Genomic DNA, 26,205 nt, shown 5'->3' with positions numbered 1-26,205 from the left:
ATATATATGCTTTACATTGCTATATTCTTATCGATAATTTACCATAATGTGGGCCTCCCAACCCTGTGACATAAGGGAGTTACTGTGTTCAGCCCTGTATGTATGCTGTGGCTGTCAGATAAGAAAGAACTCAGATCAGCAGGAATGTCTAATCGCTTACGAATGCTATTTCAATTCTTGCCTGCCTTGTAGGAATTTAAAAGGGTTAGTTATATCTAGGAGCGATACTCTGCAGATTCAAACATTCACAGTTCATTCATTCATTCACGAATGAGACAAATATACATTCATATAGTAAACACTCAGAAAATGGTGGTTTAGGCCAAAATGGAGGTGATGATAGCCACTCACATTATCTCAATCTTCACAATAATATATAGCATTTTTTTTTAAATCCGTACTACCCCCCTCCCCGCACTTTTAATGTCCTTTTTAATGAGTTTTCCTGTATTAAGCGTTCTTGGGTTGCTATAGCAACCATTTAGGAGCCCACACGAACAACTTCCTCTTTTTATTTAGGCGGCCATATTGGGTGCCCTAAAAAGCAGAATCTTCGCCGCTCCATAACGGAGAACGAATCGATTAGCAGCTTAGATAATTGCATTGAAAGGTAAGGAACTGCTGCATTTATTCAAACGACAACAAAAACACGACAAGAGCCAACGCCACTTTAAACATAAATGATCATCATTTCTAGCAACGGCCATTAACTTCCTCCTGTCAGCAATAGATACATTGCTATAATGCATGAAGACTGTCATAACGTTCATTTCCGTTGTTGGTGTTTTCGAGCTATAAAGCATTCTCGTGTTTTGGATTTGGGAAAATAATATTGGGAAAAAATGCAAAAAAAAAATAAAACCCTCACAATGCAGAAAACCGTGTTGACACGTGAAACGTTTTGCTAAGGTTTGCGTTTTCGAAGTTCGGATTTGGAAATTATGACTGTGCCCATCCTTACATAAAACCAATCTACTGACCTGACCTGTGGCTAACTTAACCCTTAGGCTGCCCGTTTGATGTTCCCTGCACCCCCCAAGCGCCATATGATGGGGGGTGGGGAGGAGGGAGGTAAAAAATGGTAATGATTTATGTAGAAGAGAGGAATGGTCAAGAGTGTGGCAACTACAATTAAATGCCAAAAAGTGCAAAATACAAGATTAATGGCATTATTATCGTTTATTAATTAAGCTCCAACATATTCCGCAGTAGTACAATGGGGGAACAGAGTGATTATAAATTGCATAAACAGAATGACACAAAAGGAAATAAGGGCCCCGCTCATGGGGACTTACAATCTAGAGGGAATAAGGGGCAATGTTGAAACAGATGGTAGGGACGGAGTATACATCAGGATGAACTTTGGTCCAGTCAGCTGATCCCATTAAGCTTGGGGGGTGGATGCTAGGGGCATCAGGTTGCATAAAGTGTGGTCCAGCTGCACAGCTGATCCCAATAGGGGGACGGGGAGGGGGTGTATATTAGGTGTATGGTAGATAGGCATCCTTAAAAAGGTATGTTTTCCGGGAGCTTTACATGGCTGAAAGTTGGGAAGAGTCTGATGGTGCGTGGTAGGGAATGCCAGAGAGAGGGTGCAGCACGGGGGCAAAGTATTTTAGATGGGAGCTAGAGACGGGCAAATTTTGTTTGCGAATTTGGATCTGCAGCTGATCGGGCGGTTCCTTTGGTCCACGGATTTCAGTGGATCAATGTCAGAAAGGGCGATTCACATTTTGGGCATTGTTTATTGTTATTACCAATACACTCCGTGGATTCTGCAACCCGTGGACGGATTTGTAGAATCCAATCCGCGGATTCAGTGGTGGGAGTGAGAGGAAGCAATAAGGAAGAGGAGAAGTGAAGGTCGTGGACAGAATGGAGGAAGCACTTAGCGGTGTGTAATTGGAGATGAGGGCTGAGGTGTAAGGGGGGGGAGCAGCATCGTCAAGAGCTTGGTAAATCAGGGGTAAGATTTGGAATTTAACTCTAGAGGATATGGGAAGAAAGTGTAGGATTGGCATAGTAGAGAAGCAGATGTGGAGCGGTGAGTGAGATAGGTGAGTCTCGCAGCAAGGCGGGACAAAATGAGCGAGTGATTTAGGATTTTACTTGCGTCATGAGTGAGAAAGGGGCACATTCTAGCGATATTTCAGAGGTGGAGAAGGCAGGACGTATTAACGAACTGAATGAGAGTGCAGAGTCAAAGATGACCCCAAAGCAGCGGGCTTGGGATGTTGATGAGATTTGTGGTATTAATGACAGTGTGGAAAAGTTTGGGTGTGACAGTGGAGGGGGGGAACGATTAGTTGTTCTGATTTAGACACGTCAGGCTTCAGGTAACATTGGGACATACAGGAGGAGATTGCGGAGAGACAGTTGGTGACACAATACATTTGGGTAAATGTAGGTGTTATCAGCATAGAACGGACCCAAAGAAAAAGAGATCAAAGTATAGGAAGCACTCCATGTTTGGTTGTGAAACTTAAAATGCAACTTTAATGGTAACAATGTTTAAAATATATACATATATGTCAAGGCTTTTGCAAGTGAATAAATATCACAATAGACGCTTCAATAAATTAAAAGAGAAATTGATTGTTTAATGTCTGCTAACATTTAAGAGCTAGTCAAATACTGCTCTGCCCTTCAGCACTTTAGTGCTATTGATAATCCTGGAAAGTACAAGGATATGTATATCACGTGTACCGAGGACAGTACCTGCAAGTGCAGCTGTGGGGCACTATAGATTGCCTAATGGTACAATTCCTATGGCTAGAAATTGTCTCCAACAAAGGCAGCAATTTATAGCTATCCTGCTGGTATTTATGTCCACGTGTATATCTTAAGATAGAGCTAAATACCCCAAGCATTTCTCCCAAGGCTATAATGCTCTGTCCATTCCCGCACTGCTGTGTAGTGCGCCATCGTATGGGGACATGTAAAGATGTAGCTGCAACTGGTGCACCATGCTCCTAATCATCTATACGATGGCACATATAGTGAGACCGGCCCGAACCGGGAATCGTGCAGACCCCGGTCGGGTGGACGCTAATTTAAGGTAAGTATATATCGTAGGGCAAATGAGGGGAGCATGAACCCTGGATATCCTCTGTCTTATCTCGGTTCCCCTATAGAAATATAAGGAAGAAACATAAAAACACAGAGTAAAATTAACCGCTCGTAAGCATGCATCTGCGGGAGGATTTGCCATCATTAAAGTCTCCCTCCCTATGACGTCATATCAAGTGGACGTTGCCGACTGCCGACGTACGTTTCGCTTAAACACTTTCTCAAGGCAATGGGCTGGCTCTCTCAAGGGGGAGTTATTTATAGGGCAATCACTTGGTAAGTATATGCCTTTTTAACCCTTTCGGCATTGCTGACTGTAAGGAACGTCCCGGTCTCTGCTTATCAGGTAAGCATATATTGAAAGGGGAAATCTTAAATATTAGGCGTGTATCCACAACTGATTCAGGTTTAAACATGCGTGTTCGTACTGAGGAAGGCGAAAGTGCACGTATATTTAGGCTATCAATGCCGTGGCACTCAATTGTCAGGGTTATGATGTTTGTTTTTGAGATCTAGGCTGTTGTACAAAAAATATAAATTATAGGTCCTGTTCAGAGGAAAGCTACTGTCTTCAGTTTTTATATTGTATAGATGTGTCTTTTTTATGTGTCTTTTTGTATAAAAACAGAAGCTGTTTCTCACAGCATCAGATGTTAGAGCAGGGGTCAGCAACCCGAGGCTCGTTCTGTAGCTACGGGTCGCTCAGTGCCGGCTGGCACTTCCACGCAGGGCCGCCAATGGGGAGAGAGTGGGACAACTGTCCCGGCTGTGTGGGAGGCCCAGCCAGCGCTGGAAGATGTGCCCAAACTCTAGCCGGTCCACAGCTCTTCCCTGGCGACCATCAGTGGAGGTTCCACGCCGCACATGCACGTGTGTCGGTGATGGAAGTTGGACATGCCCAGTAGCTCAGCCTAACTACCACCTCCGTCGACGGGTTTGCTGCAGCACCGGAGGCCTCCACCCACAGTAAGGAGCGAGAGAGTGTGTCGGTGTCTGCGTGTGTGTGTACAAGTCGCTCATGTAGCTTGGAGGCAAAAGGGAGAAGAGAATAGGGCGGTAGTTCGAGAGAGAGCCTAGGTCAAGAGAGAGACGGAATAACCTTAATATGTACAGCTTAGAGGAAACATGCAAGAGGAGGATATGATAGAAACATTCAAATACATAAGTGTTTCAACAAAGTGCAGAAGGGAAGCATATTTCATAGAGAAATACTAGAATATGAGGTCCTGCTCTGAAGCTGGAGGGTGACCGACTCGGGGAAATGTGAGGATAGGGTGGTGGATTCATGGAATAGATTCCCAGCAGAGGTGGTTACAGTGAGGCAGGGGTTCTCAACTGTAGTCCTCAAAACCCCAACAGATCAGGTTTTCAAGATAGCCCAGCTTCAGCACAGGTGATTGAGCTGCCTGTGCTGAAGCAGGGATGGATCGAGTCACCTGTCCTGAAAACCTGACTTGTTGGGGGGGAGCGGGGGTGTCTTGGGGACTGGAGTTGAGAACCCCTGCAGTAAGGGAATTTAGAAATTCTTGAGTTCTAATAGGGTCTGATGTTACACAATACAATTGGGCAGACGAGGTGGCCAAGTGCTCTTAACTGCCGTCAAATCGATGTTAAAATAATAATTATTATTATTTCACATACTTCATAAGCCGTGAAGCGGCTTAGCCTCATGAGGGGGGAGGGGAGGGGGTGGTGGAGTTTAATTTAAATGAATGAAGCTCAAAATGCTTCACTGACATGGAAAAGCAGCTTCAAAGTATATCCAAAAGGGTCCTATGTTTGGGGAAGGAGACCACGTCATAGCAGAACCTGTAGCTCTGAATGGATTATGGGAAGGACTTGAAATGGCCAGCAGAGTTAACATGTTTGGGAGGTAAATCTCTTTAGAGATTGTGATCAGCTGAACACAAAAAAATGTGTTGTGTCTCTGGTTATTTGCATTCTAATGTCAGTATGAACGTCAATCTCCCTGCACGAGTTCCCCTCCAGCAGGAATGAGATGCTTGTGAAAGCTTTCAGCTTAATACAGTAATCCAGGTTTCATTTTTTTGTTTGTTACAGGGTTCTCTGGAGCCGATCCCCCATTAATTTCAGCTCAGGGGACCCCCTGCTTCCGAAGATACTTTCCTCCGTAGAGGGTGCTGGTATCTATGCAGGTAAGGGAACTTGCGTGCCTAACATAATGGTGGCGTCTAAATGTCCCGCTGGCCAATAGGAAGCCACGACGTCATCTGTTGCAGCTTCCTATTGACCCGCATGACAAGGACCTTTAAACTTGCCAGAGATACCGGCACCCCCTACGGAGGTAAGCATCTCTGGAAGCAGGGGGTCCCGGAGCTGAAATCAACGCAGTTCAGTTCTGAAGACCCTCTGCTTCAAACCTGTAATTAAAAAATGGAACCAGCATTGCTGCTTTAACACTGGTGGATAATTGTTAATGGTTTCCTATTTGCTCCTAGCATTTTGGGACTCGAGCCACCGCTTTTGAGCGCAGGAAGTACACATTTCCAATGAAGCTTTGGATTGCCTGCCTGCTGTGAATGCACCATTAGTTTTAATGCGCGGCAGGAGATAAATGCATGACTTGGCTGATTGCAATCCGCCAAATACCAGAAAAACGCAACTGAGCCACTGATTGAGCAACCTGTGCTGAAGCAGGGATATCCTTAAAACCTGACCTGTTGGTGGCTCTTGAAGACTGGAGTTGGCCACCCCTGGCCGATTGCATGGTAACCTCAGCAGCTCGAGATTAAGGAAATTGTGCTTTTAACACGAAAAAACGTTTTCTTTTCTTTTTTTTTAAGAGCAGGACATGTCCATGGGACAAGACACAAGGACACTAACATTCTATGGTTATTACTTATAGATACACTCATATAGGCTTCTTGGGTGAGGGGGATTGCTTTAAAATGTATGCATTATGTTCCTAAATAGCCATGTTTTCCATTACAGCCCAGTCAGAGTAATACAAGTAGTCAAATTCAACAAGAAACAACCTAGCTAAAGCATTTCATTCATATTATGCTTAACAAATACAATATTCTTCATCTTAGGAAATTATTCTGAAATCTAAAGATCATATGATTTAGCCCAGGGGAGGCCAACTTCAGTCCTCAAGGGCCACCAACAGATCATTGGCTAAACCCCCGGAGCTGAAGCAGAGATATGCTTAAAACATGACCTGTTGGTGGCCCTTGAGGACTTCAGGTGGACACCCCTGATTTTGCCCAATGCAGAGAGTGACTGAAACACAAGACACCGCTTCTACAGACATTTCCTAGAAAAACGATAACTTGACGGTAGCAAAACATTCCCCTGGGAATGGATTTTATTCTTTTACCTGATGCCGTTCTAAACGGTACCAGATCCTGAAAGAGTCAAAGGCTCCCACACGTTGCAAACACACACAGTATGCAGGAAACGGGGTGTGGTGTTTGGAAAAGAATGTACATTAAGGATGTGGGTGCGTTCACTGAGATTCAAATCCGTGCATTAACACGGGTGTGCAAACGTTTGGCGCTGCGCCCTCTTGCCAGCACTCCTCCCGTGTTCGCGCCCTCCCCCCACCCCTAACCCCTTCCTAGAGTGTCAAATATGGACGCGGGGTCATTTCACACTGCATCGCCACAGCGATATAAACGCCCCCCAAAAAAATATTGCACCCCCAGTATTAACATATGGCTCTCTACCTTAAAGTAAAACACTCAACATTGTTAAACGTGACTTTAAACTTTTAAGCCTTGTAATCCTACGGCCCCTCCAGCTAAACAAAGTCACGTGGCCTCGTCGGGCCTTAACCTGGCAACGGAAGAGAAGGCGTCCTCTTCTGTTTCCCTTCACTGTAGATTTGCGTCCTACGCTCCATGGGAATCTAGGATGCGATCTAAACGGAAGAAAAGGATTTATTTGGGCCACTACTTACAGGGGGTGGCCGACTCCAGTCCTCAAGGGCCACCGGCAGGTCGGGTTTTAAGGATATCCCTGCTTCAGCACAGGTGGCTCAGTCATTGACTTGGAGCCAAGGACAAGCAGAGGAGGACGCAGCATGGGCAGGAGAGCTGCGAGTAGCGGGAGGTGAGGATTGGTGTCTGTCCTGTGACTCTTATTAGTGTGTAAGTAGCGGTCATTCCCATGTGCGTGTCTGCGCGCTCAATGTGTTTCATTGCCCAGACTAGCTTGCAGTAGACAAAAAAAATAACTACATATCTTCTGAAGTAGGTGGACCACACTGAAATCCTAGTGTCGGCTCCTTGTGACTTTGAATAAATCACTTTTGCCGTCTCCATGGCGGTTTATCCCCCAGGGACCCAGCATTAACTGCCACTGACTCGAATGTCAGGTAGCGCTGGATTGCAGTGAGATAACCCTTATTGAAGGTTATCTCACTTTGCCCGGGGCACCTACATCCCACCGCACCGTTCTTTGGGGCAAGAACTCGTTTGCAAAGCTGACCCGGAACAAATAGAAATGTCTCCCTTCACACTGCAGGCAAGCATGTAGTTTTACCAGGCATGTTATGGGGATAAAAAAAAAAACGCCCTCCCACACTCTGCACAGTGTAACCAATCCTTTCATCTGTTGTTTTCACTGATGTGGACTCTTTGCAGACACTGACTTGGCTGCCATGGTTTCAGCTAACCAGGCACATGAACCACTGTTGTGGAAAGATAAGAAGATTCCTAAAAGGTAAGAGGCAGCAATGCGATAGGTCTCCGTAGATTAAATCATTGGTGGGCAGCAGGTGGGCAGGGGAGAGGGCCCCAACATCTGGCCAACCCAGCAGCCCACTCTCCTTGTCTCCGCAGTGGAGAGGGAGCAGAGATATTGCTGGCATGGATCTGAGCTGCTTAACAGTGCACGGTTAAACACTGACCCTGTCCTCTCCTGTGCCCAAAGTAAGAAGCTGAGTGGGACAGTATTCACTAGAACACCAGTGTCAAGCAGCTGACTGGAGAAGCTCCAACACTCGGCTGCAATGTCCCTTCTGCCTGCGCACCATATATATGTAGGTAATATATACAGATTTATTCTTTACATCCTATAACCAATCTACACATCTACAAGATCCACAGGCACAGAAATACAACACATGCTGCTGTTGTTAGCTCTTCATACCCAACAGCAATTCTACAGCTGCATAGTGAAGCCCAAATAGGTCATTTTAGAAGGACCCCTGTAAAAACAAAAAAAATGTATATCAATGTTGCTTAAAAAGTTGAATATTTCAGAGTGAGCTATATTGGTGAGAATCAAAAAGGGAAGCAGTCTGCACATTTTGTTTGAGACCAAGTGGAACTGCACCTTCAAAAGTTAAATATATTAATTATAGCATGCTTTATGATGTGTTATCCAGCATTGAATCCTCATATTACAATTCATTCTACATCGGTGTCTTGTGTCTTTTTATATTCAATGATAATGCAATAAACATCAATGACCTTTTCAGTTTGCCTGGGTGCGCATGTAAAAAAAACAAATGGTAACCTAATGTACATTCAAAAAGAGAGATAGCTACAAAACTTTAAGCGGATGGGGTGATTCAATGGGAACACCCAAATAAATTACAAAAATAAATGAAATAAAGGTTACATTTTAATATATGCCATAATAACAATGTTTCAGTCTGACTGGACCTGGGAAGTGCCACCGACGGAGGACCAATTGGGCCGAAATGTTAGTATGACCATGTACATTAGCACTGGAAGGGGCGCCAGTTAAGGGGAAGGGACTTCTGTAGCCTGCCTCACTGTTAATTCGTATGTCTACATTTGCAACCTCAGAGAAGCAATGGCTTAATGGCTGACTTTAAAGTGGATAAACCTGATTACAAATATTTAGCACTCTGACCTTTGTGACCTATACACTTTATCTTTCAGCCCCAAAGAGTTTACAATCAAAACTTGTTTCTGTAAAGCTCTACAGCACTATGTACCCTCTCCATTCTATATAGGAACATAGAAATAAAAAAAACGTGATTTTTTGTAACCTAAAGTTTCAGTTCTTCATATTTTTTTAACTGAAAGTTTCAGTTCTTCATTTCTTCAGTATGTGGGTGACATTGTTAAGCAAATACGCTTTTTTTTTTTTTTTTTTTTTTTATTCTGTCCTAAATGTTTTCAGCGTGCTGTTCTGCTTCTCTTGGATGGTGGTTATATGTTATTCTGCCAGTGTGAAAATGTCAGCGTTCTGGAAAGAGATTCGCAGTTAGTAGTGGAAAAACACTGAACTTCTGAAAGGTTTATCCACTCTAAAGCAAAACTTTCAACTTCATAACACAGTACTTGCATCTTTGTATTCACTTACATTGTGCTCCACAGATCCAGATGAGGGATCTTCAACTTGTTCTCTAAAGAGGCCAGATGTGTGTGTATCTTTATTTATATAGCGCTTTACAATACACGGGACATAATATTATAACACAATGGGAATAAGCGCTTCAGACATAAAACAATAGGAAAAAGAGTCCCTGCCCCGAAGAGCTTACAATCTAAGTGGTAAGTGGGGAGAAGTTACAGAGACAGAAGGAGGGAGTTCTGGTTAGTACAGGTCACAAAACATTTAGAATTGCCACACACTTATTGTAATGTCATTTTGATACAGTAATTTTGTAAGTCTTTCAAATGTATTTCAAAGTTTTTAAAGTAGACAAAAAATACCACTTGTGGTAAAAATAAAATTTTAAAGGCATTTATAACATCTGTGCCATCTATATTTACATTACCATAAGTTACAAGTGAGTTTCAATGTAAAAAAAAAAAACTACACTAGCTCCTTAAGCAACTAGTATGAAATTAGCATGGGCAGAGTCTATAAAACCACATCAAGGCCCTTTGCGGGGCGCGCGCCAGTTGAAGAGGCCAAGTGTAGATGACTCGATATAAGCCATGCAGTGTGTCATTATACGAGCTCAAACATAGTGGTTATTTGATGCATTAAACAAAAATGAGATGTAAAACTGGATGCATAACCATTATATAGGTCAAGTAACTTGTAATATTGATACATAGAACAAATCCACAAATTGCACAGAGAGCAAAACCTAAATAGACGATCATGATCACGGATGCTAAGAAATGAGATAAACACATCGATGTAATGCTACAATGTCAAAGGAACCAAGGGGGGGGGGGGGAACACAAGAATGAAACATTGATAGCCCCTATAAATATTTGTATTTATATTGATGCAGAGGAAGCCAAACAAAAAATCCTCAGAGAAACATTAGCCAGTTATGTCTTGTAAGTATATAAAAAAATATACAGACAATAGCAGTAAACATAAGGGCTTATTCAATGTAGTCCAAAACCCTCATTGATGTCAATGGATTTTAAGAAACCCTAATCATATCCTAATTTTTCCAATAATGATGGAATACAATTGAATAGTAGTATGGTGATCTTTCAGGATCAGCCTAAGTTTGTCATATTACCAATAGTATGGTGAGTTGGTGAGTAGAAGGACCTAGTCTTGGAAACTTATTTTGTATCCGCGTGTACAAACTGCGCAGATAATCCCTATGAAAAAAATATCAAATCAGCAGCAAATAAATCCTCTAGTTACATAGTAGAGTTACATAGTTACATGGTAGATAAGGTTGAAAAAAGACGTACGTCCATCAAGTTCAACCTATGCTAAATTTAGACAACAGATACTTTATCGTATATCTATACTTACTTATTGATCCAGAGGAAGGCAAACAAAAAACCCCAGAGTCATATCATCCAATGATATCTCATAAGGGGAAAAATAAATTCCTTCCTGACTCCAGGAATTGGCAATCGTATTAATCCCTGGATCAACATCCATTTATTCTTTATAGGACTTTGGAAAACAAAAAGCGAATGTCCGGGACTGTGTCCTGCTGCATGCTCCTCGTACTAACTTCTCTCTCTCTCTCTCTCTCTCTCTTGAAAGCCCAGTTCTTTTATTCAGAAGAGGCAAACCTATCCGGCGTGTAGCGGGGAACTGCACACCAAGGCAAATAAAGAGCTATCACAATAGACTAGCATCCATTCCTGGCCACTTTCCCTCGGCTCTTTGTAACCGGCCATTCTTGAAACAAATCCAAGTTTGGTGATTTCAGCACCGAGCCTCCAGATCACAGTTGTTGTTGTGATGGAGCGGCCATGTGAATTATTGGTCGGGGCTAAAAACGAACATGTAGGAATCAGCCTCTTTCCTTTGTTCTCTGCTTTTACATTTCGTGGCAGTGGAGAAATGTGTTTCAACGCACCTGCGACCCTGGTCTTTGTTGACCTAGTTTGCATTTTAGGTACCGTTCACCTGAGAATTACAAAACGGGTTTCACTCGTGGGAATACATTTTAGTTGCAACTATACCATATCGGGGGTGAAGTTTTGGTACCTCATGCAATATTATAAATGCCAGCCGATGGAGAAGAGACAAGAGAAAGGAAGACTGGCATTATTACCACTAACAACTTTCTAATTACAACCGATTCCAATAAATAAATGGGTGGCAATGTATGAGAGAAGCCAGTGACTTACAATACATGAGAAAGGTGTCCCACGACCGCCATCTTTACAGCAACGTAAAAGTTGTGGATATCCATTATGGCAGGCGAGCTCAACTCCAGTCCCCCCACCCCCCTACAGGTCAGGATATCCCAGCTTCAGCGTAGGTGGCGCAGGTATGTATTCCAAACAGCAGAAGCAGAGGAAGAACTGAAAACTCCACACGAACACACACAGCGAGAGGGGATGACAGGGGGCACTGCCTGTATTGAAGGCGTACTAATGGTAGTTACTGTATATGGATAATGCAGGCGTGAACAAAATCATAAAATACTTAGGAGTCAGCAGAGTACTGGAGTGCAATGCCCCCCCCCCCCTCCTTCGCACCCCTCTGCTGCCTCCTGCACTCTGCTCACCCGCACTACTCCCTGAGCGGCGCAGTGATGATTGACGGGTCAGTTATCACTGTGCACAGCGAGGTACATTTTTGGTGCCTCCAGGATTTTTCATCCCTGGGGTAATGAATTAAAAGGTGTTATTTAATATCTACCAAAGCGGATGATCGGGACGTTTTCTATATACGCCCCTAAATGTAGCATATTGAGACCCTTTCAAGAAAAAGAAAGTGTTAGTATTATATTTGAAACGATTAAATGTTCCCCTGACCCGTGGGAGGAATTTACAAATGTTGTTTTTTGAAGCTGCTGTTACCCATGCAAAAAGCCATTTTATTTTTTGCCTATCTTCTTATTCATCATTGCCGAACAGACAAGTGGACAGGTCAAAAACAACTGGACTTTGAACTTGCAGACTGATTGAATCTGTTTAAGGAAGCTAGTTCCATTGGCAGGTAAGTGGGACTGTTCCGTCAAAGGAAAGGGAGCAGGTTAGCTTGGATGCCAGCTTAAAGCTGCCAAATGTCTTGATTTACCTGGAACAGTTTAAGTTTGCACAGGTCTGCAGAAGAGAATAAATAGATCAGGAATAACTGCAGATTACATAAAGGCTTCATATAATTCCTCGTTTTCTTTTTAAATGAAGTATACACTTTTACAGCTGCCCCTAACACTCTCTCTCTCTAATATATTCCTGGCTCACGTAAAACCTGTCCTGGTTGAGCCTTCCAAAAATGTGGTAACTTTGTGTCGGCCTCACAGTTTGCCCAACGTCTCGGTACTTCAAATTAGTGATCACAGCCGGCCTGTGAGTCAACATCACCACTAAACTCTCTAATCACAACTAAGAAAGAGCACCTTTCATTCTGTGAGTAAGTCCAGTGTGCATAAACATCAACCAAATGATAGGTTCTCTTCTAGGTGTGAATTATTGTATGTCTGTATTCTGCAGCAAAGTAGACATAGAGATAACTCACAGACAACAGAACATGAGGCGGGATAATTAAATGAATATATTAACACTTCTGGAGTGGTATGTAGAAAATCTCTAATGACTATAAAATCAATATTTGATGGACATATGTCTTTTTTGAACCTCGTCTACTATGTAACTATGTAGCTATGTAACTATATAAGAACAATTTGCATTTTAGGTACCTTTCATCTGAGAATTAGGCTGCTGGAAGGGCCCTGAAAGGCAGATTATGAACTGTGCAGACATTAAACAGGTATCCACCCCTTCTACGAAAATAAAGTTTCTATTTCATACAAGACTTTCTTTCTTGGTGGATCACGCTCCTTTTCCTGGCAGGGCAGCGAGCGAAACAAAACTCCAACAACGGGATCCCAGTCTTTTGCTGGGGGAAAAATCCTCTCATTTTAGGCACGGAAGCTTCTGCCACTGGACGAGCTGGATTTTCAGTTACGATGATTTCCTCTGATATTTCACTGCACAGTGTATTAGTGTTTACTTTTTAAAGCCATTAGAGCAGAGGTGGCCAACTCCAGTTCTCAAGGGTCACCAAGGTTCCAGGTATTAGGGCTATCCCTGCTTCAGCACAGGTGGCTCAATCACTGATTGAGCCACCTGTGCTGAAGCAGGGATATCCTGAAAACCTGACCTGTTGGTGGCCCTTGAGGACTGAAGTTGGCCACCTCTGCATTAGAAGAAACAGACGTGTTATTGGGTAACAATTCTATGCCAATTCCCTTTTGGTTGAGCCAAGTCCTGCAAGCGCTGGTGCATCGCCATATTTCCAAGTTACCTCCTTCCAGGGCACCTGGCCCAGAAACCCACTGGAGTAACATTGTTACTATCAGGCGTGGAAAAAACCTAGGCATCTGAAATGTTATTTCTGGTGCCTAAAGCTGTGCTGTAGCGGGAGCCACACTAAGACCGCGTTATAAGCGGGCACGTGTTGTAGCGGATCGCACTATAACAGGGTTGATCTGTATAAATATTATATTACAAGCTACCATTCAATGTTACATACAATAAAACACAAAGCAATGATTGCATTGACTGGTAATAAAGTGCTTATGGCAACAGATGTTTTAAATTTTATACTTTTAAAAGAATAACGTATAATAGTATTCACTTTTAAATTCGCCCAAAACAGGACCATTTTTTTTCTAAAGCAGATTTTTGCAAAACACAATTGAGGCTGTTTTCTTATAGGTATATTTCTCAAAATTAAAACCGTATCCAATTTCACAATTATTTGTGATCACGATGAAGAAAACCCAATAATAACAATTTGTGCAAAACAGTATAAGGAATAGTGTTTTTTCTGACCAGATAAGTGTAATAGAACCTGTAACCTGTGTGTCACCCCTCGCTGTGATGCACATTGATAATTCAAGACTGTTACAGTTTTCTTTGAGGCTGACCGCACATGATCTGTTTATCGTCCCTAGCCTTCTAAACTACACAGATTTCACTTTCAATGGGCCATCCGTGATAACCCCCCAATTAAGCCTTCTTTGTAAATCAGCATAGACCCACAAAGGCTCTTGACCTGTCATTTAGACAATATCTTGTATTTTTAAGACATACTGTAACCACATTAACCCCAAAAAGAACCTGTCAAAAGAGGCAGGAAAAAGGGTCCCACAGGTGTGTACTCAACACTCTTAGTTAACTGATGTGGCAGAAATGTACTGGGAATGGTTCCCAGGTGGATCTATACATGATCTCGATAATCCAATTGTATCTGGAGATTAGTAAGCTGATACCTACAGTATGTACAGTAATGTCGAATGGTTTTAGTTAAAAATATCTCTTTAATAAATATATCTATAAACAATGCGGTAATCGGCTTTGTGTAACAATGCATAAGAATGTATAAAAAACTACTGATTAGTCAAACGGTGAAGTATTCACGGTGGCAACCACTCTCAACTATAGTAGGATGCACCTGTATAATTGTTTGCTAGCATCTATATGTAGCAATAACCATGTTTACAAATAGTTAACTAGTCTGATCAATATCACTGTATCATCAAAGACCAAAGCATATATTTACTTTGTCAATCAATGTAAGATTAGGACAGCATCAGTTATCCATGTATCAACATGAGACAGTAAACAGACAACCACTGTATCAGCAAAAAAAGAGAGCAAAGGTACTTAATAAAAACATAGTATCTCTCTCGATCCAATAGTTATGGACGGAGTATCTATATGTTTGCCTCACTTGAGGAGACTAATTAGTTACACCACAAGTCAAAGTACCTCAGTGTGTGGGCCCGTTACTATCAGCTGTGCCTAAAGTATGTGACCCTACAGTTCAGGTAGGTGAGGGTGTGAGACTGCAGTTGAGAAAATGGGTCAAAAATATCTGCGACAAGGCTGATCTTACCCTGGTTCCACACTGGAGTGTGGTGTAGCAGCCGGAAATCGCGGCGGACACAGCTCCTGCGGTAGTCTCGCTACTTGCTGTAAACAGGCGACCGGGTTGCCAGTCTTGCTGTTAAGACTGTGATGTCAGAATTGACGCGCGTTTCTATTTCTCTTTGTCAAAAGGAGATGTTTTTCTTATGTTTTATTAGTCCGCCTGAAGCAACGTCCGGAGATGCTGCCCGGTTCGGCTGTCCAACAGGCAAGCTGGAAGATTCAAACTGGCCGCAGTGGTCAGTGGTCGCTCCTGCAGCTGATAGAAAGCTAGTGTTGACCCTGCACCTATCTCTGTAATCCTGTTGGCCATTTTTGTACTTATGTGTCAAAACTGCCCCCCAAAAAACTACATCTTATAAATGGGGGGTGGGGAGGGTCCACAGCTATTTGAAAACTACAGGACAGGTCCAGGGGACCCCCCTCGGTTCAGGTAAAAATACCCCCCCAAAAAACAGGATTGCTCGTAACCGGTCACAGCTTTTGATTCCGTGCGCATCATTTTGATACTTTGTATTTATTTTCCATAGGCCAAACGGTACAAATGGGAAAAGCAGGACATCAAAGGGCGTACCGTAACGTTATGGAAGTAAAATAATACTCTGCGGGGGGGGGGGGGGCAAGGAGAAAAGAGTATCCGGATTGTTTTAACCCTTTGAATGCTGGAGGGGCCACGGGACCAGAGGTGACCTCTCCAGGACATCACGTGACCACTTAACCTTAAAATCGACAGAAGTATTAGTCTGTGTCTAACTCTACACTGCCCCTGTCTCCTCCGCCATTCGAGCACCAGAAGACTGGAAGTGACCGAGGGATTTCGGAATGATGGCGGCGGCGGCGGTGAGATTTTTGCGCTACACACACACTTTATAATTTGATGCCTACTTTTACCTGACACTGTTTAAGTGTACATTTTTAAAGAGTTTTTACATATAAACTACCTCTATTCGGATCTCACTATGTTCGTTTTCTCTTTACATTGAGATCAACACATGTATACTGCATGAGAAGTAAGACCCCTCCACTCCCCTGAGCTGTATACCTGCACTCATTGGAATCCTAGTCAACCCCTGGGAATTATTGCCACAGTTTTGGAAGTGCCTGTTTATGTCTGGAAGAGTCCCCACTTCAGAGGTTTTCCAACAACAGCGCATTATAATTTGGGGACGGATTACACTATATTGTTTTTATTTTTTTTCCCCCATATGTGAAATCTGCGCTCCCCAAATCTTTGAATTTAGAAAAGTCTACCAGTTTATGACCAAGCTTCAAATGCATAAACTGAGAGCAACAAAAAAAAAATCCCTATGTTTGTCTTGGACTAAATGGCCTTTTTAATGCCAGAATAAATGAACGACAGTAGCATGGTTTATGCGTTAACTGTGTCTGAGTCACATGTCAAAAATAAGACACATTCCGGTGGCATTTGAGGCTCTCTACCGGATGGCTGCGCAAGTTCATTGCTCCAGAAGGGTGGAGGCTATTTAACCCTTTGAGTGCCCAAAGAGAGGCGGCACTCAGCCATGTGATCGCGTAGTCAAGAGCAGCCCCCCTCCCCCCACCCCCTGGACGTGGAGAGAAATGGAGGATACTGCAGCGGGGGAAAACGATCTCTCCCCAGAAAATGAGTATTTCTAGTATGACATAACCGGCACCTCATAGGGGGTACCTAGAGAGGCAGCATTTAGGGCATGCACGGTATGTTTTGAGGCACTCAAGGGGTTATGGGTTATTTTACTACAAAATCCTGGATACCGTATTCTAAGAGCGATACCTCCTAGCAAAGCCTAAGCAGCTTAACATCCTACAGATGTGAAGAGGCCTCACCGATGTGCTCATCTCCAAATGGCGCTGATTGCATGCCGCGATGGATCCAGGCTCGGTATACAGATGTTGTGGAGAGCTGATGACAAAAGCGACATGAGAACCTTAATTAAAAGTATTGCCGAGTTGTATGAGTATCCAATACATGCCCTATCCAAAATCAAAAGAGAGATATCTGAAATGGGCTGTTGAACTGACTCTCTCAAGCCAATGATGGATGAGGCCCTAAGCCAATGATGGATGAGGCCCTAAGCCAATGATGGATGAGGCCCTAAGCCAATGATGGATGAGGCCCTACGGCAGTTTCAACAGGGGTTTTTAGGAACCCTTGGCCATCCCTAAAGGGTTCCCCGCAATTTTCATGCTAGGCCATTTGAAAATTTTACCAAATACAGAAGAATTTACAAGTGTTCCTTACAATTATCTGATCTCAGACACACTATTAGAGAGGGTTGGGGTTCCTTACAATGCATCTGATCTCCGACACGCTATTAGAGAGGGTTGGGGGGTTCCTTACAATGCATCTGATCTCAGACACGCTATTAGAGAGTGTTGGGGTTCCTTACAATGCATCTGATCTCAGACGCGCTATTAGAGAGGGTTGGGGTTCCTTACAATTATCTGATCTCAGACACACTATTAGAGAGGGTTGGGGTTCCTTACAATGCATCTGATCTCAGATGCGCTATTAGAGAGGGTTGGGGTTCTTTACAATGCATCTGATCTCAGACGCGCTATTAGAGAGGGTTGGGGTTCCTTACAATGCATCTGATCTCAGACATGCTATTAGAGAGGGTTGGGGTTCCTCACAATGCATCTGATATCAGAAGCGCTATTAGAGAGGGTTGGGTGATCCTTACAATGCATCTGATCTCAGACGCACTATTAGAGAGGGTTGGGGTTCCTTACAATGCATCTGATCTCAGACGCGCTATTAGAGAGGGTTGGGGTTCCTTACAATGCATCTGATCTCAGACACGCTATTAGAGAGGGTTGGGGTTCCTTACAATGCATCTGATCTCCGACACGCTATTAGAGAGGGTTGGGGGGTTCCTTACAATGCATCTGATCTCAGATGCGCTATTAGAGAGTGTTGGGGTTCCTTACAATGCATCTGATCTCAGACGCGCTATTAGAAAGGGTTGGGGTTCCTTACAATACATCTGATCTCAGACGCGCTATTAGAGAGGGTTGGGGTTCCTTACAATGCATCTGATCTCCGACGCGCTATTAGAGAGGGTTGGGGGGTTCCTTACAATGCATCTGATCTCAGACGCGCTATTAGAGAGGGTTGGGGTTCCTTACAATGCATCTGATTTGACGCGCTATTAGAAAGGGTTGGGGTTCCTTACAATATATCTGATCTCAGACGCACTATTAGAGAGGGTTGGGGTTCCTTACAATACATCTGATCTCAGACACGCTATTAGAGATGGTTGGGGTTCCTTACAATGCATCTGATCTCAGACGCGCTATTAGAAAGGGTTGGGTTTCATTACAATACATTTGATCTCAGACGCGCTATTAGAGAGGGTTAGTTTTCCGCAGAATTTCACAATATAATTATTGGGTTCCTTAATCAAAAAAAGGTTTTACACCACTGCCCTACAGTCACAGAATGCTATGGATGCTGAGAACATAAGAAAGCAGATATTAGAATAAGCAGCAGCATCAAGGACTTGGAAAAATCAATAGTCTTTTACCGGTGTATTCGTGTAGATAGAGACTTAAAGAACAATTTCCATTAAAATATATATATCCCCTCCCACCCCGCCCCCCCACGTGGGAAGCAGGGTGTCTCCTGAGCTGAACCGTATTTTTCAGCTCCAGGACTCCCTGCATCCCAATATACTTACCTCTAAATGCAATGCCGGTATCTCTAACCTGTTAAAAGGTCCCGTCCAATAGAAAGCCGCCAGGGAGGACGTTGGCCTGTTGGACCTTTAAACAGTCAAATTGTGTGCACAGACAATGCAGATACCGGCAGCCCCTTCAGTAGTAATTATCTCGGGAAGCAGGAGGTCACCGTGGCTGAAATTATCGCTGGTCCAGCTCTGGAGACCCCTTGCTTCCCACCTAGAGCAAAAAAAAAACACCAGTGGAAATGCCACTTCAACTAATTACATAATCAGAACCGTATTGAGGAGGATCTCAACATGTGCATAAAAGAAAAAGCAGGAGATGCTCAAGGGAGCAAGATACTAACATTATAGGAGTTAAACTAATATGGGCTTCTTGGGGGGATTCTTAAATATTTTAATCAATCTGGCACACGAGAGGCTAACGTTGGTTACAAATTGTCTTTAAAAAAAAGGATTGTTTTTATTACCTGTTCTATCCCTGACCAGGCTTCGTTTTCTGATCTAAGGATAAAGGATATTTGGTTATGTATGTAGGGGATCTTGAAATATGGCTTCCCTGACACTAGAATAAACCGTAAGGAAAATGGTGGGGAATATTATGTGTTTTAATCAATTTGGTGCTTCAGGGGATTAATGTAGCTACAGTTTGATTTTAAAAATACAACATATTTGGTTTATGGTAGGTCAACACTCTTCCTGGGTCTGTGCAGATCTAAAGAGAGGGGGGTATCACTAAAAATTGACGCCTGTCGTTTAGCAGGCAATAAACGATAACCAGATACTAGTCTGTCAGCAGCAAAGAAAACTAACATCCTTGAATGATCACTTGTGCATCCCAGTGAGAGGTGGCCCACAGGTCCCGACTTATTTGGAGAACTTTAGTACAAATTAGAGTATCATGCGACGTCATAAATTCTACATGATAAGAGGTACATATGCGGCAATAAGACAAATCAAATCATACCAGACACTACATGAGTAAGAGGTGCCAAAGACAGATAATTGTTTCTCCTGCGAAAATAGACGTTAAGCGGTAAAATTTTAGGTGCATATGTGTGAAGAGCATGGACGCAGCTGCGAAGATGGCATCTGTATAAGTATTGGGGAAATGTAGTTATAAGTGTTTATATATTGAGTCAAGATATTAAATCCCTTTTTAGAGCAGAGTTTTTTCTAAGTCGTAAAACCATCAACCTAGCAGCTGATTTGCGACAGGGGTGGGCTTATGTTGTATTCAATGGGCAAATAATGGTATATAGGGCTTGCCCTGGAGTTATGAAATCAGATTTCAACAGAGGTGTATTTGGGGATCAAACACTTGAATTTTCATCTTTCTCCGCCAGTGACCTCTCTGGGGGAAAACCTATGCCATATGGTAACACACATAGGGATTTCTGTCTTTTTCTGTTATTTTAAGAAACTGTTCTGCCTTTATTATAACTGTATGTTGTTCTTGTAATCCTTTTTCTGTTACCTAAGTACTGTATTTTTATATATATTAAAACATTTAATAATGAATGCTTTGGGGCTCTGAATGAACTGCTGCACGCTTTCTAGAGTGTTTACATTTTCGACACATTTTGCTGCAACAGATATTTGTGTTTTAAGTGCATAGTTTTTTTCTATAATAAACAGGGACTAAATAGATATACACAAATAGCACTCACATGGCTATATGTGAGTGGTTGCTTGTCACAATGTGATGTTTGCAGGCAGTCTTCTATTGCAGTACGTCCCCTCAGTAATATAGTGACAGAAGGAGGAGAGGTGTTGTAAAACGATCACTATTTATTACATAAAAACAACAACAAATGAGTCCATAAACTTACACTTAAAAGTGCACGATGAGGCTCTCCGGAGTAGCTGGCTGGATGATGCAACCTTTTAAAATAACCAGCTATGTCTGTGAACCTTCAGTCGGTTTATACAGACATTCCTCATATACATTCTTCTGCATCTTATATACATTCTTCATCATCCAGCCAGCTTTGCTGCATTATACACTTCACAGATACACTGTCATACCCTCTGTTGTCTCGTTGTATTTTGATTACATTGTGGGAGCAACTTTTTTTTTATATCAAAGTTCTTTATGAAACTGTATAAACTATAACAGTGAACAGTTTTACTGTGCACTATCTGGTCTCTGCATGTAACCTGTTAATACCACTATGTGTCACAATGTCAGATACATTATTTTCCGTTTTTACGTTTTCCCTCTGAAATATGATTATATGCCCTCTGCAAAAAGCACATGATGAGAAAAAAAAGCGGTATGGTGCTCAAACAGAGATCAGTAGCTGGTGTAAGCAAACGGTTAGAACATATAAATATTCCACTACTATATTCCTTGAAGTATCATACATAGATATATGGACCAGTCTGTCAAATAATGACTACACCACTATCCACTGTGGTGCAAAGAGCAAAGAGCATAGTCAGGATCTCTCTATGTAGTTACATAGACTCGTTATTTGGAGTCCGCAGAATAATTACACACGCATGACCATTCTAATGAACTACAAATCATTACCTCTGTATGTGCCTTTAACTACAACAATGGAGACACTGTGTGTATGCGGGCTACCATTATTGAATTACCACGTTATATAAGCAATGATACTATTCAGAATATCATTAAAATTGTATGAATCTTTTAATTTTACTGATTAAATTGAGCCAATCAATGGTATATAAGGAACATCAGCACCCCAGATCGCCAGAACCCGAGGAAGCAGTATTGCGAAACGCGTTGTTCTAAAGAAGAATTTTGACCGCCGTCGGCCACCATTGTCTCTGAAATCCCCTTGTCTGCAGTCTCACGGTCCGGACGCGGAAGCGAGAAGCACATGCAGCGAGGGACCGAACGCTACTCCGGAGAGCCTCATCATGCACTTTTAAGTGTAAGTTTATGGACTCCTTTGTTGCTGTTTTTATGTAATAAATAGTGACCGTTTTACAACACCTCTCCTCCATCTCTCACTATATTACTGAGGGGACGTATTGCAATAGAAGACTGCCTGCAAACATCACATTGTGACAGGCAAACCACTCACATATGGCCATGTGAGTGCTATTTGTGTATATATCTATTTATTTCATATCACAATTCCCTCCTCCACTTGGTACAAACCTCTGTTGTCTCTCTATCCCTGAGACTTACACGGAGGAAAGCAAGCAGCTTGGAGTTGCACCACACGAGTAGAAGTTCTCGCTGCAACAGAGGTGGCTGACTCTGCAACAGAGGTACAGGTCACTCACACATGGCCGTGTGAGTGTTGAAATTTGAATATTATCATTTATCCTATACCCCATTTCCCCACTCTTTCTCACGTTGTGTTCATCTATCGCAAGCCACTAAAGAGAAGTGTTGATCCAAACAGAGTTATCCAACTCTCCAACATATGTGCAGGCCACTCACAGTGATCAATTGAGTGATCAATCTGATTACTATTATTTTTCCTATATCCTTTACCCTCCCCTATTTCCCTTACTGCATTCATGTCACGTGTCTGCTAGGAGTCATTAAAGACATGTTTTTTAATTTTGATTATTATTATTTTTTTTCTGTGCGCTCGCTGTTGCCCTGCAACAGTGAAGATGGCATTTGTCTAAGTATTATAGAAAAAAAGTTATGAAGTGTTTTATATATTGAGGCAAAGTTTAATTGTCAAAAGAACAGGTTTTTTTCTTTTAAGTCGTAAAGCTGTCAGTGGCTGATTGATGAAAGGGGTGGGCTTATGTTGTTCTCGATGAAGGGAACTTATGATATAAAGCCCTACTTTTTAATTATGAGGTAGATTTCAACTAAGGGAGTGTCCATGCTGGAACATGTGAAATCTCAATTTCCCCTCAAGACCCTTTGGCAAAAGATCTGATCAATGTTAGATTCTTTGTTTATCCTTATTATTTTTATGAAACTGTCTGCATTTATTATAACTGTATGTTCACGTAATAATCTTTTTCTGTAACCTGAGCACTGTATTTTTGTATATTAAAGCTAAACTTGGATAAGTAATACTTTGAGCTCTGAAGCTTTGTAGAGAGTAATTTACATTTTGCTACAACAGATTTTTGTATGCCAAGTGCACAGTTTTCTTAATAAACAGAGAGAGACCAGAGGCTCTGCACGTACATCTTAAATAATACCTTTGATGGTGGTAAATATTAACTCATTTGAAGTACCTCGTGAAGGAGAAAGATGTGTCAGCGTGTTAACTGTGTGTATTAACCCTGGTTGCAATATTATATATATGTGTATGTATATATATATATATACAGTGGTCGACAAATCACCAAAAAATCTACTCGCCGAACAAAAAAAATCTACTCGCCACCTAGTACCAAACGTGTGCTGCTTGGGCCAATAGGCGTTCGCCACGATGTTAAATCCACTCGCCCGGGGCTTGCAAATGTATAGGTTTGTCGAACACTGTATATATATATATATATATATATATATATATATATATATATATATATATATATATATATATAACAGAAATAGCGTGTTGGTCCAGTTGCGATAGTGCAGAATAAATGAGTTCTTCAGTATTAGGTGATACCTTTTTTATTTGGACTAACCATTTATGTCATAGGACAAGCTTTCGAGAGTTCTCCTCTCTTCCTCAGGTCTGCAATACTGATTAACAAAGGAATCTATGGCTAAAACAGAGGTTAGGAAAGCAGAAAAAAAACCCAGAGATGTAGATAAGGTAGGCTGAGAACCTGTTTGAAGACATTGGAAGGGTGATGAAACAGTGACAAGGGACAGCATGGAGGGAGAAGGGGGTGCTGTGGAGGAGGGGGGGGGGGAGTTGTGGATAAGAACATTGATAGGTTTCTCACACACTATCACAATTGTTTGTAATTATCCTGCCTGCCTCTTTGCCAATTTTCTTATCCACACCTTTCCCAAGATGGTATATTTGGAAGGATTGAGAGGGGGGGGGGGAAGGTGTTATTCATTTGAGGGTCCATGCATGGAGAAACGTGAATCAGCTGGAAGCTGTGTGTATTAACCCTTGTTCCATACAGGTATACCCCGCATTAATGTACGCAATGGGACCGGAGCATGTATGTAAAGCGAAAATGTACTTAAAGTGAAGCACTACCTTTTTTCCCCACTTATCGATGCATGTACTGTACTGCAATCGTCATATACGTTCATAACTGATGTAAATAACGCATGTGTAACAGGCTCTACAGTCTCCCCGCTTGCGCACAGCTTCGGTGCAGGTAGGGAGCCGGTATTGCTGTTCAGGAAGTGCTGAGAGGCGCATGCGCGAGCTGCCGTTTACCTATTGGGCGATATGTCCTTACTCGCGAGTGTACTTAAAGTGAGTGTCCTTAAACCGGGGTACGCCTGTATACAGTTCACGTGCTCACAGGTGTGCCGTACGTGACCTGTATCAGGCATTCCAAACAGGAGTTCTGTCCCCAAAAACAAATTGCATCATTTGGGAGGGGGAGGAGAATAGATTCTGGAGATATCAGGTAAGATTTTTAAAAAAAAGCTTCCGGGATTGCTGCTTCAAAGAGGCAATCCGAGCTATGCGTTTTTTTGTTGTTTTATATATGATTGAAGCTAGGAGTCTCCGGAGCTGAACCCCATTAATTTCAGCTCCAGGGACCCCCTGCTTCCAAAGATATTTACCTCCGTAGGGAGTGCCGGTAGACGCTGTGTCGGCTAGCAGGGTTCACGTAATGGCCGCTTCAAAGCTCCCGTGGGCATTACGCGAGGAAGGCGTGATGTCATCCCTTGCGGCTTCCTATTGGCCCACGTAACCAGGACCTTTAAACAGCACTGAGATACCGGCACCACCTACAGAAGTCTGTATCTCAGGAAGCAGGGGGTCCCCAGAGCTGAAATTAATGGGGTTCAGCTACAAAGACCCTCTGCTTCAATCTTATTTTTTTTTTCATTTAATGATATCTCATAAGGGGAAAAATAAATTCCTTCCTGACTCCAAGAATTGACAATCAGATTACTCCCTGGATGAACATCCTTCCCATGTTTACTTATTTGGTATATCCCTGTATACCTTTCCTTACTAAAAAAGATGTCCAACCTTTTTTAGAACATATCTATTGTATCTGCCATCACAGCCTCCATGAGTAATGAATCCCACATTGTAAATGCCCTTACTGTAAAGGACCCTTTCCTTTGTTGCTGGTGAAATCTCCTTTCCTCCAACCTTAAGGGATGGCCCGAGTCCTTTGTACTGCCCTTGGGATGAATTGTTCTTTTGAAAGCTCCTTCTACTGTCCCCGAATATATTTGTATATAGTTATCGTATCCCCTCTTACACGCCTCTTTTCTAATGTAAATAAATCTAATATAACTAGCCTCTCCTCATAAGTTAGATTGTCCATCCCCTTTATAAATTTGGTGGCTCTTCTCTGCATTGTCTCTAGTTCCATAATGTCTTTTCTTAGGATCGGTGCCCAACATTGTTCTCCATATTCAATGTGTGGTCTTACTAATGCTTTGTAAAGGGGCATAATTATGTTTACTTCCCTTTCAGCATTGCCCGTTTAATACAAGATAAGATCTTGTTCGCCTTTGCAGCTACTGCATGACTTTGGACACTATTGCTAAGCCTGCTGTCTACAAGCACTCCTATATCCTTCTCCATGCTTGAAAACATTTTGCAAACGGTAATAAGTAAACACGGTCAGCTTAGACTTTGGAGGGGTTTGCTTTCCTCTGGCTTCATTTGTCCGATATATCACTGCGTGTTTCGCAACTGCTTGTACAGCCAGCGCCTCCACCCCCCTCACCCCCTTCTCTTAACTGGTTCCCTGATAGGGACAGGATGGGTTGAGGGAAAAGTAAACACAGACATTTTCCTATTCCGAGGCAGTTAGAAAACGCAATAATTGCAGCCGGCAATTAATTTCCAAAAAGTGACAGCAGACGAACCTTGGCTAATATAGCCAGGTTACATTTGGGGGTTTTCTGTCCGGCTAATCCTGCAATGCTGTAACGCAGACGTGTAAACAATTGATCCATTAAATGCAAGAAATTAATGGTTGTACATTTTTTTCTCTCCGAATAATGAAATTTAAAAAAAAAATCACTTAAGCACGTGTATGTGTATATATTTATATATGCACACAGACGTTACAGACCCTTCAAACGTACGTGAATTTACACTTCTCCTCTGCTACAGTACTTTACTGGC

At 42.4% G+C, this 26,205-nt stretch overlaps 1 protein-coding gene across 7 annotated transcripts in view; it reads right to left on the bottom strand.

Moving 5' to 3' along the window:
• LOC142472156 (beta-1,4-galactosyltransferase galt-1-like) overlaps positions 1-26,205 on the bottom strand; it is a 35,912-nt gene that overhangs the window by 8,429 nt on the left and 1,278 nt on the right. For 3 of the 7 annotated variants that reach the window (XM_075578997.1, XM_075578999.1, XM_075579001.1), the window contains exon 2: positions 17,160-17,235. The exons of 2 other annotated variants lie outside the window; for them this stretch is intronic. The gene's annotated coding sequence lies outside the window, so the exon portion shown is untranslated. Of the gene's footprint in view, positions 1-10,743; positions 11,353-17,159; positions 17,236-26,205 lie in introns of all 7 variants that reach the window. 2 more of the 7 variants (XM_075579002.1, XM_075579003.1) reach the window with 2 other exon arrangements.

The sequence above is a fragment of the Ascaphus truei genome, chromosome 21 (assembly GCF_040206685.1).
Source record: "Ascaphus truei isolate aAscTru1 chromosome 21, aAscTru1.hap1, whole genome shotgun sequence".
Classification (NCBI taxonomy): domain Eukaryota; kingdom Metazoa; phylum Chordata; class Amphibia; order Anura; family Ascaphidae; genus Ascaphus; species Ascaphus truei.
Note: the sequence above shows the minus strand (reverse complement) of the source record. Positions and strands in the feature narration are given on the sequence as shown.